The sequence below is a fragment of the Mustela lutreola genome, chromosome 7, assembly GCF_030435805.1.
Source record: "Mustela lutreola isolate mMusLut2 chromosome 7, mMusLut2.pri, whole genome shotgun sequence".
NCBI lineage: Eukaryota > Metazoa > Chordata > Mammalia > Carnivora > Mustelidae > Mustela > Mustela lutreola.
The window spans coordinates 44,206,335-44,224,162 of record NC_081296.1 but is presented as its reverse complement, the minus strand read 5'-3'; the positions used below and the strand labels follow the sequence as shown (position 1 = coordinate 44,224,162).

The 17,828-nt window shown below is 35.6% G+C and overlaps 1 long non-coding RNA gene across 1 annotated transcript in view; it reads right to left on the bottom strand.

Annotated features, from left to right (window-relative positions):
- The window catches only part of LOC131835850 (uncharacterized), a 68,236-nt gene that overhangs the window by 21,460 nt on the left and 28,948 nt on the right, over window positions 1–17,828 (bottom strand). The window contains exons 2-3 of the long non-coding RNA XR_009355384.1: window positions 7,951–8,079; window positions 6,475–6,570 (exon numbers count right to left, since the gene is read on the bottom strand). This is a non-coding gene — a long non-coding RNA (uncharacterized LOC131835850). The remainder of the gene's footprint in view (window positions 1–6,474; window positions 6,571–7,950; window positions 8,080–17,828) is intronic.

The window sequence follows — 17,828 nt, the reverse complement described above, 5'->3', positions numbered from 1 at the left end:
TAATACTCCATAGTGTATATGAACCATATATTCTTCATCCATTTGTCCATTGAAGGGCATCTTGTTTTTTTCTACAGTTTGGTGACTATGGCCATTGCTGCTATGAACATTGGGGTACAGGTGGCCATTCTTTTCACTACATCTGTATATTTGTGGTAAATACCCAGTAGTACAATTGCAGGGTCAAAGGGTGACTCTATGAGATCGTAGGTAGGCAGAGAAGCAGGCAGAGAGAGAGGAGGAAGCAGGCCCCCCGCTGAGCAGAGAGTCCAATATGCGGCTCGATCCCAGAATTCTGGAATCATGACCTGAGCCGAAGACAGAGGCTTTAACCCACTGAGCCACCCAGGCACCCCTATTTTTAATTTCTTAAGGAATCTCCACACTGTTTTCCAAAGTGGCTGTACCAACTTGCATTCCCACCAACAGCGTAAGATTCCCTTTCTCTATATCCTCTCCAACACTTATTTACTGTCTTGTTAATTTTGGCCATTCTAACTGGTGTAAGGTGGTATCTCAATGTGGTTTCATTTGAATCTCCCTGATGGCTAATGATGATGAACATTATCTCATTTCTGTTAGCCATTTGTTTGTCTTCTTTGGAGAAGTGTCTGTTCATGTCCTCTGCCCATTTGTTGACGTGATTATCTGTTTTGTGTGTGTTGAGTTTGAGGAGATCTTATAGATCTTGGACTGTAGTGTCAATTGTGAGTATTTTATCCTATTCCATGGGTTGCCTCTTTGTTTTGTTGACTGTTTCCTTTGCTGTGCAGAAGCTTTTGATCTTGATGAAGTCCCAAAAGTTCATTTTCACTTTTGTTTCTTTTGCCTTTGGAGACATATCTTGAAAGAATTTGCTGTGTCCAATGTTGAAGAGGTTACTGCCTATGTTCTCCTCTAGGACTTTGATAGATTCCTATCTCACTATGAGGCCTTTTATCCATATCGAGTTTATCTTTGTATATGGTGTCAGAGAATGGCCGAGTTTCATTCTTCTACACATAGTTGTCCCATTTCCCCAGCACCATTTATTGAAGAGACTGTCTTTTTTTCACCGTATATTTTTTCCTGCTTTGTTGAAAATTATTTGACCATTGAGTTGAGGGTCCATATCTGGGCTCTCTACTCTGTTCCACTGGTCTTTGTGTCTGTTTTTGTGCTAGTACCATGCTATCTTGATGATCGCAGATTTGTAGTAAAGTTTGAAATCAGGCAATATGATGCCCCCAGTTTTGTTTTTCTTTTTAAACATTTCCTTGGCAATTCGGGGATCTCTTCTGGTTCCATACAAATTTTAGGATTGTTGTTCCAACTTTTTGAAAAATGCCAATGATATTTTAATCAGGATGGCATTGAAAGTACAGATGGCTCTAAGAAGTATAGACATTCAAACAATGTTTATCCTTCTGATCCATGAGCATGGAATGCTCTTCCAACTTTTGGTGTCTTCTTCAATTTCTTTTATGAGTGTTCTGTAGTTCTTTGTAGTACAGATCCTTTATGTCTTCGGTTAGGTTTATGCCCAGGTTTCTTATGGTTCTTGGTGCTATGATTCTCTTATTTCCTTTTCTACAGTTTCCCTGTTAGTGTATAAGAAAGCAACTGATTTCTGTACATTGATTTTGTATCCTACCACATTATTGAATTGCTGTATGAGTTCTAGTAATTTGGGGTGGAGTCTTTTGGGTTTTCCATATAAAGTATCATGTCATCTGTGAAGAGAGAGAGTTTGACTTCTTCTTTGCCAATCTGAATACCTTTTATTTTTGTTATTGTTGTTGTTGTCTGATTGCTGTTGCTAGGACTTCTAGTACTATGTTGAACAACAATGGCGAGAGTGGATATCCTTGTCATGTTCCTGATCTCAAAGGGAAGACTGTCAGCTTTCCCCCATTAAGGATGATATTCACTGTGGGTTTTTCATAGCTAGATTTTATGAAGATAAGGAATATTCCCTCTATCCCTGTAGTTTGAATTGTTTTAATCAGGAACGGATGCTGTATCTTGTCAAATGCTTTTTCTGCATCAATTGAGAGGACCATGTGGTTCTTCTCTCTTCCCTTTGATTTGTTCTATCACACTGATTGATTTGCAAATGTTGACCCACATTTGCATCCCGTGGATAAATCCCACCTGGTCACCTAAATTTCTTTTGATGTTGAACAACACCCCTGGCCACCCAGACTTCAACACTGAAAGCACCAAAGTAGTCTACTTAACCTCTAAACATAGTGTCTCTAATTCAGCCTCTAGATTAAGGGGTCAAAAGGACTTTTAAGGTTGATTACACATGGTACTCTACAGAAAAGATTGTCAGTGCTATGGAAGAGAACCTCCAGAGAACACTGTTAAAGTCTGGAAGGATCACCATCAAAGATGCTGTCATTGTTCTAGGAAAACCCATGAAAACATCAAGCCAGAAACTATAAATTCCTCCTAGAAAAAACTGCCCAGATTTTGTGCATGACTTCACAGGATTTATGACAGAACCAATCAGGGAAATCATGAAGGAGATTGTGGATATGGCAATAAAGGTGAGAGTTTCAAGATATGGATCTTGGAGAAACTCGAGAGCTAATACACATCACATCAGAGGAATGAACAGAAGATGACGTGACAGAGATGAGTGCTTTGGAACCAGCGTCAGACAGCAAGGAAAGAGACATGGAAGAAGCCGTGTTAGAAAACAAGTTGATGTTAGACAATCTGGCAAAAGAGTTTTGATTATTCAAGACTGCTTTGACTTCTACAACATGGGCCATTCTGTGACTCAGGCACTGAAACTAAAGCAAATGGTGGAAGAAGAATTGATACCATATAGAAATATTTTTAGAGAAGTGAAAAAAAAAAGTCAGAAATTATGATGTGTTTGCACAAGTCACTTTGAGTGTGCCTGTGTCTCCTTCCTCCTCGCCTGCCTCCTCCATGTCTTCCCCCTCTGCCACCCCAAAGATAGCAAGATCAACCCTTCCTCTTCCTCCTCCTCCTCAGCCCACGCAGTATGAAGATGATGAGGATGAAGACCTTTATGATGATCCACTTCCACTCAATGAATAGTACTAATCATCACGCCATACAGCCAATAAACTTTTCTATAGTGTATGTGTCTTCATATGAAAACCTAATAAACACAGGACAAGAACTGTGTGAGACACTTCTGTGTCACCATTACCAGCAACACCCAAGGGTTCATCACACAGAACATTGCCTATGAGACTGGTAGGAAGTGGACAGCCCATCCTCACATAGGCATAAGGTGAGTAATAGTTAATATAAACTTAACAATGTCTTAGTTTCCTGCTTTAGAACTTTGCTTTCAAGAATTACAGTATGCCTCTCATAATTGGAGAAACTGTATATCAGTCTATCATCACAGGAAAGTGTTTTTTTTCTTTTTTACAAAAAGCAACAGTGTTTTCAATACTGTATTATTTATATGACTATAATATTGTGTGCTATAAAAAATTTATAACAACTCATCCATTAGTATATAGGCCAGGCTACTGTGAAGCAATAGTGTTGATTACACTAGGCTACCATAAAGCAATTATACTGCTGCTTATTTATCAATGTATAAATAACTATAAATTTCCTTTTCTCATTATGTTTTCATTTTTTATGTCAAATGTTAGTTATATATGTAACACCTATAATGCTTTATATCATATCAGACAATAATGATGTAGGTACTGACAGACCATTTATCTTATAAACAGATGGTGTTAACTTATACTATAAATACAGTACAATACTGTAAATATATTTTCTCTTCCTTATGACTTTCTAAATAACATTTTCTTTTCTCTAGCTTACTTTATGTGAGACTATAGTATAATATATACACATATATACAATATATACACACATACAAAATATGTGTTAATTGACCCTGTTACCAGTAAGGCTTTCCATTTAATAATAGGCTATTAGTAGTTAAGTCTTGAGGGAGCCAAAAGTTATATGTGGATTTTCAGCTATGGTCCATCAGCACCTTCAACCACCACATTGTTCAAGGGTCAACTGTCATTGCAACAGAGATCTTATGCAGCTCTGTCCTTAGTTCACACTGCTGTGGGGTGACACAATAAATTGCAATGATGTGGTTATAACTGAGCAGTGTTTCAAGTGTCATGTGTACCACCATGTGCAACATTTTGTTTTATTTTTTATTACCAGTACATCCTCATTATGTTAAAAAAAAAAAAAGTAAGGAAGTAAAAGTGGGCTACAAATGTCATGTTTTCTTAAGGTGCAGTGGAGTGTGAAATATTTTGTTGTTAAATTAGATGGCATATCATTGTATTTAGTACACAGTGACATTGCAGCTTTGCTGGAATGGATTTTTGATTTATGAAAAAGATGGTATTGCAGGTCAGAAGAGAGAGAAAGCCCCATCTAACTGAAGAAAAATGAGAACCTGACCTTTCATCACATCATACATGGAAATATTTAAGGTGGATTAGGAATCTAAGTGTGAAAGATCAAATAATAAGATTTTGATATATACTATAGAAGAATGACTTTGATGACTTTGATATAGAAAGTTTTCTGTAGAAACAGAAAACAAAATAAAAAGAAAACAGAAAGCAGAAAGTACTGACCATATGGAATGTTGATAAATTTGACTACATTGTAATAAAGATTGATAAAGTTGACTACATTGTAATAAAAATTTTAATAAATAAAAATTCTATTTCTCAAAAGATACCAAAATGATAAGGTAGGCCAGAATTTAACCAGCCAATTCCATGACAACCAAGAACTCAATTAAGTGACCTTTTAGGTAAGTTCCATTTCAGATGGATAGCAGTCACAGAGCTCAAAGTTTGCAGAAAAGAGAGCTAACAATCTTACCTTTCCTAGTCACAAAAATGTAAGTTTATAACACTCATTCTCATGTATAAAAGTTAATTTATCAAATGAGCAGCAAATTACTTGTTGATATTTATTACTAAAATGTACTTTGAAAAACACTGTAGATAGTATTAGAACTAATATGTTCAAATATTTCACAAATTATTTGTTTTTCATTCATATTAAACCAATCACAACATTTGAAAAGCACTAGTTTTGTTAGATATGAAATTAACCTGACTAAATTGAAAACAAAACGCATTACAATTCAATTATCCATGTGGCTGTCTTTTAGAGTCCTGGCTTTTCTGAAATAATCATTAGACTAGTAAATAAACCTCAACAAAACCAGTGCACTATTTTATGTTAGTAAATGCATTAGCTTTATTGTAGCTAGTGGGCAAAGGCAATTTGATGAAACTCCTGGAGGATGACACATTTCACAGTGAAATGTTTTTCCATCCTTTGCTTTATCTGGTAAATATAGAAACCATTAGCAGTTTAAATGTGGCCAGTTTAGGTCAATAAAAACTATGAATACAAATTTGTAAAATTACTATTTCAAACTCAGTAATATAATCGAACAGACAAATGTTAATGTGGCTCAATCCAATGATTCTATGGCTTTCATATATAACTACTAAAAAGAATAATCAAAATTTCCTTTATGTAATCTAATCATTCATGCTAAAAATAACTTTTTATTTTTTTATTTTTTAAAAATCTTTTTATTTATTTATTTGACAGAGAGAGATCACAAGTAGAGGGAGAGGCAGGTAGAGAGAGAGGAGGAAGCAGGCTCCTCAATGAGCAGAGAACCTGATGCGGGGCTCGATCCCAGGACCTTGAGATCATGACCTAAGCAGAAGGCAGAGGCTTAATTTAACCCACTGAGCTACCCAGGTGCCTCTAAAAATAACTTTTTAAAAAGCTCTTCAGCTAGAAGGATATGGGAAATCTCTATACCTTGTCCTAAATTGTGCTGTGAACCTAAAACTACTCAAAAAAAAAAAAAAAAAAAAAAAAAGCCAGGTGAGGAAAGACCTTCCCCTTTTAGGAACAATCAATCACTCCTTTTGGCCCATTGCCAGCAACTTGATCATGTGGCCATACATAGCTGCATCAGGGACCAGGCAATGTAATTTTTAATCTCAGATACCACTATCAGAAAGAAAGTGAAGAAGTATTACTGGGCATAATTGATAGTTTCTACTATGCCAGCCAGGAAGTTTGGTCAACTAACTTTATCTCTGTATCGCCTATATACAAGATGGCACCAGGATATATAGATGGGGGTATTATCCCCCATATACAAGATGGTGCCAGTAAAATGCGTTGTTGGAACCTATCCCACCGTTTTTACCCTCATCCTATATATTTCTATTTTGTACCTAACACTTAACTCATTTTGTCATTCTAATAAATAGATTATTATTTGGGAGAATTCCAGAGAAAAATATTTTTGTCAGATATTGGAAAACAGAAGACCTTTATAATATTCATGACTGATTTACGAAGTGTTGAGCACTATATGAAGTATTTTATGTCCATAGCGCCTCACAATTTTATTTGGAAGTGCAGCTCTTCTAATCATTCAGAGATGAGGAAAGTATGACTTACCTATGTTGACTAATTCTGAGCAGTTGAAGCTGAAATCCATAATGAATGGTCTTTCCTAAGTAGTTGAAACCAGTCTAAATAGAAACATTTGGTGACCTATTAGGGAAGAAATGTCGTATTATTAAGACTTCAGTGACAGACAAAACAGTGGCTAAAAATATGATACATTGCTTGTGCCAAGGAATCTAAAACCAATGGAATGTCTGAAATGAGTTAAAATTGTCAAATAGTGAAGTGAATGAGCCTAAAATTGTATACTGATGCAGTGAACAGATTATATTTCAGACATACCGATGAGGCCCCAGGGTTGCTAAAGTCTTTATTAAAGAAGCAGCATTCAGAATGCAGATATTAAAAAAATAAATTAGGCCCACTGCACATTTCAACAGAGAACAGTGAAAGTAATTCAATGCTGGTTGCTCAATATGTTGTCGATTCTATCAAACTATGCCTTTGTTCTCTTTATAAACGAAAACAAACAAACCCAAGCAACCTAAACTAACTCTACAGAAGCATGTCAAATAAAAAGTGAAAGCCCCTCCCTGCCCTTTCTCCCTATTCCCTTTTAAATCCTCATTCCTAGAAATAACCACTGTTAAAATTTGACATGAACGCTCTCAGGCTTTGTGCATGTGTGTTTGTGTGTTCGGGGTATAGACAGACATACACACACACACACACACACACATGTTTTAGTCAAACAGAACCATGTATTGTTCAATAGTCAACTATAAAAAAAAAAGCCACAACTAAGCTACCATTTTACAATTAAATCAAAAAGTCATCTTTATAATGCAGGTTAGTGTCTGCCTCTCTATTTGTTCTTACTAGGCCAATTACCTACTCTAACGCTTATGCTACACTATCCTTATTTCGGTAGTTTTATAGTAAGTTTTATATCTGAAGGCAATTGTTCTTCACAAAATTTTAGCTATTCTCTATTGTTTCTCACAATATTTTGGATATTTTTAGAGAGTTTTCCTCTTCCACATGCATTTTTCCATATGAATTTTTGTATATGGATAATTTTATCTAGTTCAGAAATAACTCTTCTGATCTGCATTTTATTCATGTTATGTATTCATTTGGGGAGGACTGAATCTTTTATAATATTAGCTTCCAATTCTGGATAGATATGGTAAATTAATTTCTTGAAGTTTTGGTTTATGTCTTTTTAAAAGATTATGATATTCCCCCCCTTTCCTGCAGAGTATATGTCCCAAGACCCCACAGGATACTTGAAACCACAGATACCACCAAATCCTATATTTATACTACATTTTTCCCTATATGTAACTGTGATAAATTTTAAATGTATAAATTAGACACAGTAAGAGATTAATAATAATTAATAAAATAGAACAATTAAGACAGTATGTTATAATGAAAGTTGTATGACCATGGTCTCTCTCTCTCTCAAAATATCTTGTTGCACTGTAGTCACCCTTGTGATGTTAAATGAGATAAAATGCTTACGTGATGAGATGAAGTGAAGTGAAGGACCAGCCGTCACGATGTACCATTAGGCAACTCCTGGCCTTCTGACACCGTGTCAGAAGGAGGATCATGTGCTTCAGGACCACAGCTGACCTTGGGCAACTGAAACTAGAGAAAACAAAACTGTGGATGAGGGAGGGGACTGCTGTACAGAACTTTTCATCACATTTTTTTTAAGCATTTAGCATTTTTGATGTTATAATAATGGGAACATTTTCTTTCTTTTTTTTTTTTTTTAAGATTGTATTTATTTATTTATTTATTTGACAGACAGAGATCACAAGTAGGCAGAGAGGCAGGCAGAGAGAGAGAGGAGGAAGCAGGCTCCCGGCTGAGCAAAGAGCCCGATGCGGGGCTCGATCCCAGGACCCTGAGATCATGACCTGAGCCAAAGGCAGAGGCTTTAACCCACTGAGCCACCCAGGTGCCCCCATGGGAACATTTCCAATTCCCGTTTCTAATGGGTTAGAACAGCTAATGGCATTTGTATATTCATCTTGTATCTGGCCATTTTAGCAAATGTTCTCAGTAGTTTTTAGAGTCTTTCACTAGCATTTCCAGTTTTCCACTGGGATGTCATCTGCAAATGGAGCTATTTTTCTCCTTTCCTCGTATTTTCTACCTGCATGACCTGGAACTCCAAATTAAGGTTAAATATGCAGTAGACATTTACCAGTTGGAGGAAAAAGACTACTAAACATGTGAGCCTTTTTTTTTTTTTTGGTAAGGAATATTGTGTTCGGTGAATCAGGTTAAGACCTGCCTCTTCCTATATGAGCAGAAAAAAGCCGAATACTTTTCCCAACACCCTTGAGCAAGAATGTGGGCACTTGAATTGAGACTCAGCTAGTCAGATGTGCCCCATTAGGACTCTGAGATACTGAAGCAAGGATGGAGGACCAAAGAGGAATTCATATTTTGACAATAGCACAACATTCTTCTTCAAGGGATAACGTTACCCATGGCACCATCCATAATGTAATAGAGGAAAATTCTAAGCAAACTGTGGCACATAGCCTCAATCTCAGAGCAGCACTAGTCCTCCAGGCTAATTCTATGGTGTGAATGTCATGTAATTCTGACTGCCTGGCCTTCTTTTTTTTTTTTCTTTCCTTTTGTGGTCAATTTCCAAGTCTACTTCTCCAGCTTTCCTGGCAAGTCTGTGAATATAATATTCTTCTTTTAAACATTTGTTTTAAAAATTGATTTTTAAAAAAAATCATATAAAATAATATAAAAATCATATAAAATACGCCACATTTAAAAGTGCCATTTCAATGGCATATAGTATATTCACCATGTTGTGCAATCATCACCTTTATCTAATTACAAAAAATTTCATCACTCCAAGGTAAAAATCCCCTTGCCAAATAAGCAATTTCTCCCTATTCTCGCCTCCCCACCAGCTCTCAGGAATCAACAAATTATATTCTATCTTTATGGATTTATCTATTTTGGATTGTTCACATGTATAGAATTACATGTATAGAATTATATGTGACCCTTTGTATCTGACTTCTTTAATTTACTGCAATTTTTTAAAGACTTATTTATTTATTTAAGTAATCTCTACATAGACCCAACATGGGGCTAGAACTCACAACCCTGAGATCAATAGTTGCATGTTCTACCAACTGAGTCACCCCTGCTATAATATTTTTGAGTTTCATCCATGTTGTAGCATGTGTCAGTACTTCATTCCATTTCGTTGCTGAATAATATTCCATATGTGTACATACCATAATTTGTTTATCCATTCATCCATTGATGGGTTATTTCCACCTTTTGTCTCTCGTGAATAGTGCTGCTGTGAACATGTGTGTACATGTACTTGGAGTATATGTTTTCAGTTTTGGGGGATATATACCTAGGAATAGAATTATGGGGTCATGGTAATTTTATTTTTAACATTTTTCAGGAATCCACTATTTTCCACAGTGACTACACCATTTTACTTTATTACCAGCAATGTGCAAGATTTTCAATTTCTTCACATTTTCACCAGGGTTTGTTATATTTTGTTGTTCTTATTTTGTTGTTGTTATTGTTTGCCATTGTTCTTGTTGCCATCCTAGTGGGTATGAAGTGGTACCTCATGTAGTTTTGATTTGAATTTCATTAATGATTAAGGATAGTGAGCATCTTTTCATATGCTCCTTGACTATTTGCATACCTCCTTTGAAGAGATGTTTATATAATAAGTTCTTTATCACTAAAAAAAAAAAAGATTTATTTTAGAGAAAAAGAGAACACAAGCAGGATGGTCAGAGGGAGAAAAAGAGAATCTCAAGCAGACTCCACCGATGTGGGGCTCCATCTCACAACCCTGAGAACACAACCCAAGCCAAAACCAAGAGTTGGATGCTTATCCACCTGTGCCACCCAAGGGCCCCAGTCTTTTACCAATTTTGAAAATTGGGTTGTGGATCTTTTTTGTTGTTTAGTTGTAAAAGTTGTAACGTATCGTAGATATTAGTCACTTATCAGATATATAATTTACAAATAGTCTTCCTAATCCTGAACAATATTTTTTCACTTTTTGATTATGTCCTTTGGTGTACGAAATTTTAAATTTTGATGACGTCTACTTTATCCATTTTTTTTTCTTTTGCTGTTTGTGCTTCTGCTGTAATATCTAAGAATCCACTGCCAAATCCAAGGTTATGAAGATTTACTACTATGTTTTCTTCCAAGACTTTCTGGTTCAGCTCCTATATTTAGATCGTTGATCCATTTTTGAGTCAATTTTTGTGTATGGTGCAAAGTAGGGGTATAACTTCATTCTTTTGCATGCCCAATATCATTTGTTAAAGGAACTTCTTTTGCCATTAAATGGTTCTGGCACACATGTCAAAAATCAGTAAATGGCCTCAAAGGCACAGGCAGCAAAAGAAAATACAGACAAATAGAACTACCTCAAAACTTTAAAATTTTGTTCCTCAAAAGACACTATGAACATAGTAAAATGGCAACTGGAGGAAAATATCTGAAAATCATGTATCTGATAAAGAGTAAATACCAAGAATACATGTATTCTTGGTATTTTATATATATAACTCAGCAATTTTAAAAAAGCAAACAAACAATCTAATTCAAAAAAAGGCAAAAGATTTGGGTAGGCATTTCTCCAAAGAAGATTAAAAAAATGGCCAATAAGTATATGAAAAGATGTTCAACATCACTAATCATTAGGTAAATTGAACCTCAAACCACAATGATGAAATACCACCTTTTAGGAAAACTGCTATCAAATAGACAGAAAATAACAAGTGTTGGGAAGGATGTGGAGAGACTAGAATTCTTGCACATTGTTAGAGGAAGATAAAATGGTGCAGCCACAGTGGAAAGCGGTTTGATGCTTCCTTAAAAATCTAATAGAATTACCACATGATCCTGCAATTTTACATCTAGACATATAACCAAAATAATTAAAAGCAAGGTTTTGAAGAAAGATCTGTACACCCAAGTTCATAGCAGCATTATTTACTGTAGTCAAACAAACTGAGGGTTTTGGAGGGAAGGGTGAGGGTTGGGTAAGCCTGGTGGTGGGTATTAAGGAGGGCGTGTATTACATGGAGCACTGGGTATGGTACGTAAACAATGAATTTTTGAACACTGAAAAAAATTAAATTAAAAAACAAATAAAAATTTTTTCTTTATCACTGTAATTTGCAAATTTAATCACTGTATGAAAACAAAAGGTGGAAACAACCCAAGTGTCTGACAATGAATGAATGGATAAGCAAAATATGATGTGTACAGACGATGGAATATTATTTGCCCTTAAAAAGGAATGAAACTGACTCTTAATCTCACAAAAGAAAGTGAGGGTTGCTGGGGGGAAGGGGGTTGGGAGAAGGGGGGTGGGGTTATGGACATTGGGGAGGGTATGTGCTTTGGTGAGTGCTGTGAAGTGTGTAATCCTGGCAATTCACAGACCTGTACCCCTGGGGATAAAAATATATGTTTATAAAAAATAAAAAATTAAAAAAAAAATACAAAAAGGAATGAAACTGACACATGCTACCACCAGGATGAACCTTGAGAACATGATGCTAAGTGAAATAAGGTAGTTATAAAGATACAAATACTATATGATTCTACTTATATGAGGTTCATATAGTAGTCAAAATCATACAGAGAGAAAAATAGAAAGATGGTTGCCAAGGATAAAGGAGAGGGACGAGAGGAGCTAATGTTTAACTAGTATAGAGTTTAGGTTTTACAAGATGAAAATTCTGGAGTTTGGTTTACACAATATGAATGTGCTTAATAACACTGAACTGTACACTTAAAATTAGCAAAGATGGTAACTTTTGTGACGGACACTCTACCATGATTTTTTAGAAGTGAATACAGTAATTGTCTTTGGAGAGATAGAAGGGGGTTTTGATGAGGAAAAGGCATACACTCTTACTGTCATTGTACCCCTCTACTATAATTTTCGTGGAATTTTTGGGAGTTAGTGAGGTCACATCTTAAATTTGAACTGTTGTGCAGATTTTTGTTTTTCTGATTTTTTTAAGGAGATGATATCAAGTACAATGAGCAAAGCATAAGCTAAAATCACAGGGGAAACCAGGAAAAAGTAAAATAAGACGAAACCAGAGAGAGAGAGAGACAAACCCTAAGAGACTCTTAATCATGGGAAACAAACTGAGGGTTGCTGGAGGGGAGGCGGAGGGAGGGATGGGGTAACTGGGTGATGGACATCAAGGAGGGCACTATATGAGCACTAAGTATAATATAAGACTGATGAATCACAGACCTGTACCCGTGAGACCAATAACATATGTTAATTAATTGAATTAAAATTAAAAAAAAAAACAATAAAATTGGGAAATCTGATAGCAGTAGAATTTTACATGGAGCAGTTCTAATAGTCAAATTTGAACATCCTCATGTAGTTCATGAGAATGGGTTCGCCCAGCTGCACAGGGTGGGCAGTTAGGATAGATAGGAATTTACTGATTGGGTCATACAGTCTCTTAAGAATTTGAAAATTAGCTTCAATTATATATCAAGGAAATCTCTTTCTTTCTCTTGTAGTACCTCTAGGGCTGATATAACACACCAGCAAATCAATTCAAACAACAGCCATCTTAGTGAGCTCACAATTCTGTGATTCTCTAGAGTGTCCAATGTCTCTGGGCTCACTGTACTCCCCCTCAGCTTCTTTTCCACCAATTATTGGGATCAGGCAAAGATTATTTTCTTCCGTCCCTTTTAGATCAAGTTCAGCCTCGGATTATTACGTGGGGTTATCCACAGTATAGGTTTCTTTTTTTTTTTAAATAGTTTATTTATCCACAGTATAGGTTTCTTTTTTTTTTTTTAAATAGTTTATTTATTTAATTGACAGAGAGAGTGAGATCACAAGTAGGCAGAGAGGCAGGCAGAGAGAGAGGCAGAGAGAGAGGTGGGGAAGCAGGCTCCCAGGACCCTGAGATCATGACCCGAGCCGAAGGCAGAGGCTTAACCCACTGTGCCACCCAGGCACCCCTCACAGTATAGGTTTCGACAGACAATAAGTGAAGTCCTCGTACATTCTACCTGAGGAAGAGGAAAGGTGACAGAAAACCATTAAGAGAGGGATGGAGGGAACAAGTGCCTACAGAGTGCATCTCTAAATTGGCACTATTGTTTTTAAATAGGCTATTTCATTTAATATTTATGACAACCCTATGAGATACACATTACCATTTCCTCTTGTATAAATGAATAAAAAGAAAACTTCTTGATAACATCCTCAAAGTTCGCTACATCACACAGAATAAGAAAATAGATTTCTGAACTCAGGTGGTTTAAGTCTGTTCCTTAAGGTGGTTTTCTGTCCCCCCAGAGGTGGTTAGCTCTGAGTTTAGCTTGATTATAACGAGAAAGAAGTCAGAATCAGCTTTTGATCAAGATAAGAATGCATCGCTGGCCTTTCTCATTTTTTCATGCACTTTTTACCAGTTGCTGTTGACAAAGATGCTTTGCTAAATGGAGAAAGGGTCCAGACTTGACCAATAAGCAATAGGATGCACTCAAAAGTTTGCCTTTTGTGCCTAAATATGCTACCAGAGGATAAACAGATTCAACTTCTGTATTTTAGAATTTGGAGCTGTAGAATAAAACATCACAAATGCAGTGTTATGTTTAGATGTTAAATCTATTCTTCCTGCCAAATGACAAAACAAAATAGTGGTGATCATTGAGTTTGCACCAATGCAGCCTTTGTGCTTACTTATTCATGAATGTGACACGAATTTTTCCCAACTCATAAAAGGTTTATAAGAACACAAGAGGGAACATACTGAAAAGTTTTAAAATATTTAGTAATTGAATGGCAAGTTTTCAAATTATGCTGGAAAATTAAAGTCATTTTTCTTGTTTAGTGCAACAAACCTGCATTAGTAGTTCATTGCTTAAAGAGATCAAAATCCCTGTTGACATGTTTAGAATCTGCTTCTCTTGTATGGAGATAGGGGAAAAATGAATGTTTCTAGATGTATATATAACAAACTTTTGTTAGGATATCATTTCCTCCGATTTCTGCATCCTTAGCCAACCTATTTAGCCATTCTCTTAACTTGTATTCCTACTTATTATGAGGAGCACCTAACAATTAAGACGACTGTTAACTCTTTGGGGACAGTTCCAGGCTGTAGAATTCATTCTTTCTAGTATCTAGAGCAATGGTTCTCAACTTTGGCTGCAGGTAAGAACCAGTTGTGATGGTTAATTTTATTTGTTATCCTGACTGGGCCATGGTGCCTAGATTTTTTGGCTGAACATTATTTCTGGTGTGTCTTTGAGGATATTTCTAGACAAGATTAACCTTTGATAGGTAGATCGAGTAAAGCAAATTTCCATCCCCAATATGAGTGAACTTCATCCTGTCCCTTGAAATCCTGAGTATAAAGAAAGTAAGAAAGAAAGCTTCCTCTCTGCCTGTCTCAGAACTGGTACACTGATGTTCTCCGTCCTCAGACTTGGACTCCAACTGGAATTTATACCATTGGCTCTCCTGGTTCTCAGTCGTCCAGACTCAAAGTGGAACAATACCACTAGCTTCCTTGCCAACTTCCTGCCACCTGCCCTCCTTCCTTCTCCATCTTGCCAACTACAGATCTTGAACTTTCAGCCTCCATAACTGCATGAACCAATTCCTTATAGTAAATCTTCCTCTCTCTCTTTCTCTCTTTCCTCTCCTTCCTCTCACTCTCTCTCCTAACCTATTTGTTGTCTATCTGGAGAACAGAGACTAATACAGTGATACTACATAATTGGAATGATACCCTTTGTTTATGGATTGAAAGACATAATATTGTTAAGATGGCAATACTGCCTAAGGCGGTCTCCAGATTCAATGCAATCCCTAGCAAAACTCTAATGACCTTTTTTTTTTTAAATTGCAGAATTGCAAAAGCCAATCTTCAAATTCATATGGAAATGTAAGGACTCCAAATAGACAAAACAATCTTGAAAAAGAAGAACGAAGTTGGAGGACTCAACACTTTCTGATTTCAAAACTTACTACGAAGTTACGTAATCACAACGTGCTACTGGCATAAGAACAGATATACAGATCAATAGAATTGTGAGCACAAAATAACCCATAAACCATGACTTGTGGATTATTTTCAATTTTTTAATGTGGTAAAATACACATAACATAAAACTTACCATCTTAGCTATCTTTCAGTGTAGAGTTTGGTGATATTAAGTATATTATTATTATTGTGTAACCATCACCATTATTTATCTCCAGAACTCTTTTTTCATCTTGCAAAATTGAAACTATACCCATTAAACACTAACTCCATAATCTCCCTTCCCTACAGTCCCTGGCAACTACAATTCCATTTTATGTCTCTTTCTTTTGACTACTCTGAGTACCTCATATAGGTAGAATCATGTAGTATTTCTTTTTTTGTAACTAGCTTATTTCACTTAGCATAATGTCCTCAAGGTTCATCCATGTTATACCATGTGTCAGAATTGCATTCTTTTTAAAAGTTAAATAGTGTTGCATTTGTATGTATACACCATATTTTGCCATCCATTCATCCGTTGATGAACACTTGTGTTGCTTCTACCTTTTAACTCTTGTGAATAATGCTGTTATGAACTTGGGTGCACAGATACCTCTTCAAAATCTTGTTTTTAATTATTTTGGGTACATGTCCAGGTATGGAATTACTGGATCATATGGTAATTCTATTTTTAAAATTTATTTTTATTATATTAGTATCAGGTGTACAATATAGTGATTCAACAATTCTATACATTACTCAGTGCTGATCATGACAAGTGTACTCTTAATTTCCTTAATCCCCACTCTTTTCTTCAGCCCCCTGCCCACGTCCCTTCTGGTAATCATCAGTTTGTTCTCTATATATAAGAGTTTGCTTTTTGTTTGTCTCCTTTTTTTTCTTTGTTCATTTGTTTTGTTCCTTAAATTCCATGTATGAGTGAAATCTTGTGGTATTTGTCTTTCTTTGACTTATTCCACTTAGCATTATACTCTCTAGATCCATCCATGTTGTTGCAAATGGCAAGATTTTATTCTTTTTTATGCTAAGTAATATTCCTGTGTGTGTGTGTGTGTGTGTGTGTGTACTACATCTTCCTTATCATTCATCTATGGATGGACACTTGGGTTGCTCCCATAATTTAGCTATTGTAAATAATGCTACATTAAACATAAGAATGCATATATCTTTTAAAATTAGTGTTTTGGGTGGTGACTGGGTAGCGCAGTTGGTTGTGTCTGAGTCTTCATTTCAGCTCAGTTCTTGATCTCAGGGTCTCGAATTCAAAGCCCATGTTGAGTTTCACACTGAGTATGGAGGCTACTTAAAAAATAAATAAATAATAAATGAATAAAATTAATGTGTTTGTATTCTTTGGGTAAATACCTACTGGTGGAATTGCTAGATTATATGATAACTCTGTTTTTAATTTTTTGAGGACCCTCTATACTGTTTTCCACAGTGGCTATACCAGTTTGCATTTGCACCAACAGTGCACAAGAGTTCATTTTTCTCCACATCATCACCAACAATTCCTTTTTTTCAATTGTTCAGTTAGCATATTAGAAATACAACTGATTTTTGTTGTGTGTTGACTTTGTATCCTGACACTTTGCTGAATTCATTCATTAATTCTACATTTGTGTGTGTGTGTGTATGTGTAATCTTCTGACTGAATTATGGTAATCATGTCCTTGTTTTTCTTTATACTTGAGGACATAACACATGCATGGCCAAGTAATATAATTTGCTTTTACCTGGTTTTGTACTTCATATACATTGAATCATATAAAGTGTATTATTTTGTTTCTGGGTTGCTTTATTTAACATTATGTTAGCTTATCCATGTTTTTGCATCTGGATTGAATTTATAGTTTGTTTCTTTTCATTACTATTATTATTTCATTGTGTAATAAAAGCATTTTACATTCTATAACTAAGGGCACAGTTTCTACATTTTTATTCATGAATATTTTCCAGTTTTTTGCTACTATAAATAATAATACTATGTGTAGCAGTTCATTGGCTGCAAAGAACACCCTTGCATGTATCTCTTTGTACACACATGCAATTCTGTAGAATATGAACATTGTAGCAGTAAAATTGTTGGATCATGAGGTATGCATATCTTAAAATTTAGTGAATAAGAGCAAACTATTTTCTGAAGTGGTTGTACCAATTATATTCCACTTAGAAGTACATGACTGTTTCTGTTCCTCTACATACTTGACAACTCTTGGTTATATCAGTCTTAAATTTCAGCCATTCTAGTAAGTTATCAGTGGCAACTAATAGAGTTTTAGTATGCATTTTCCTGAAGATTACTGAGTTGAGAAG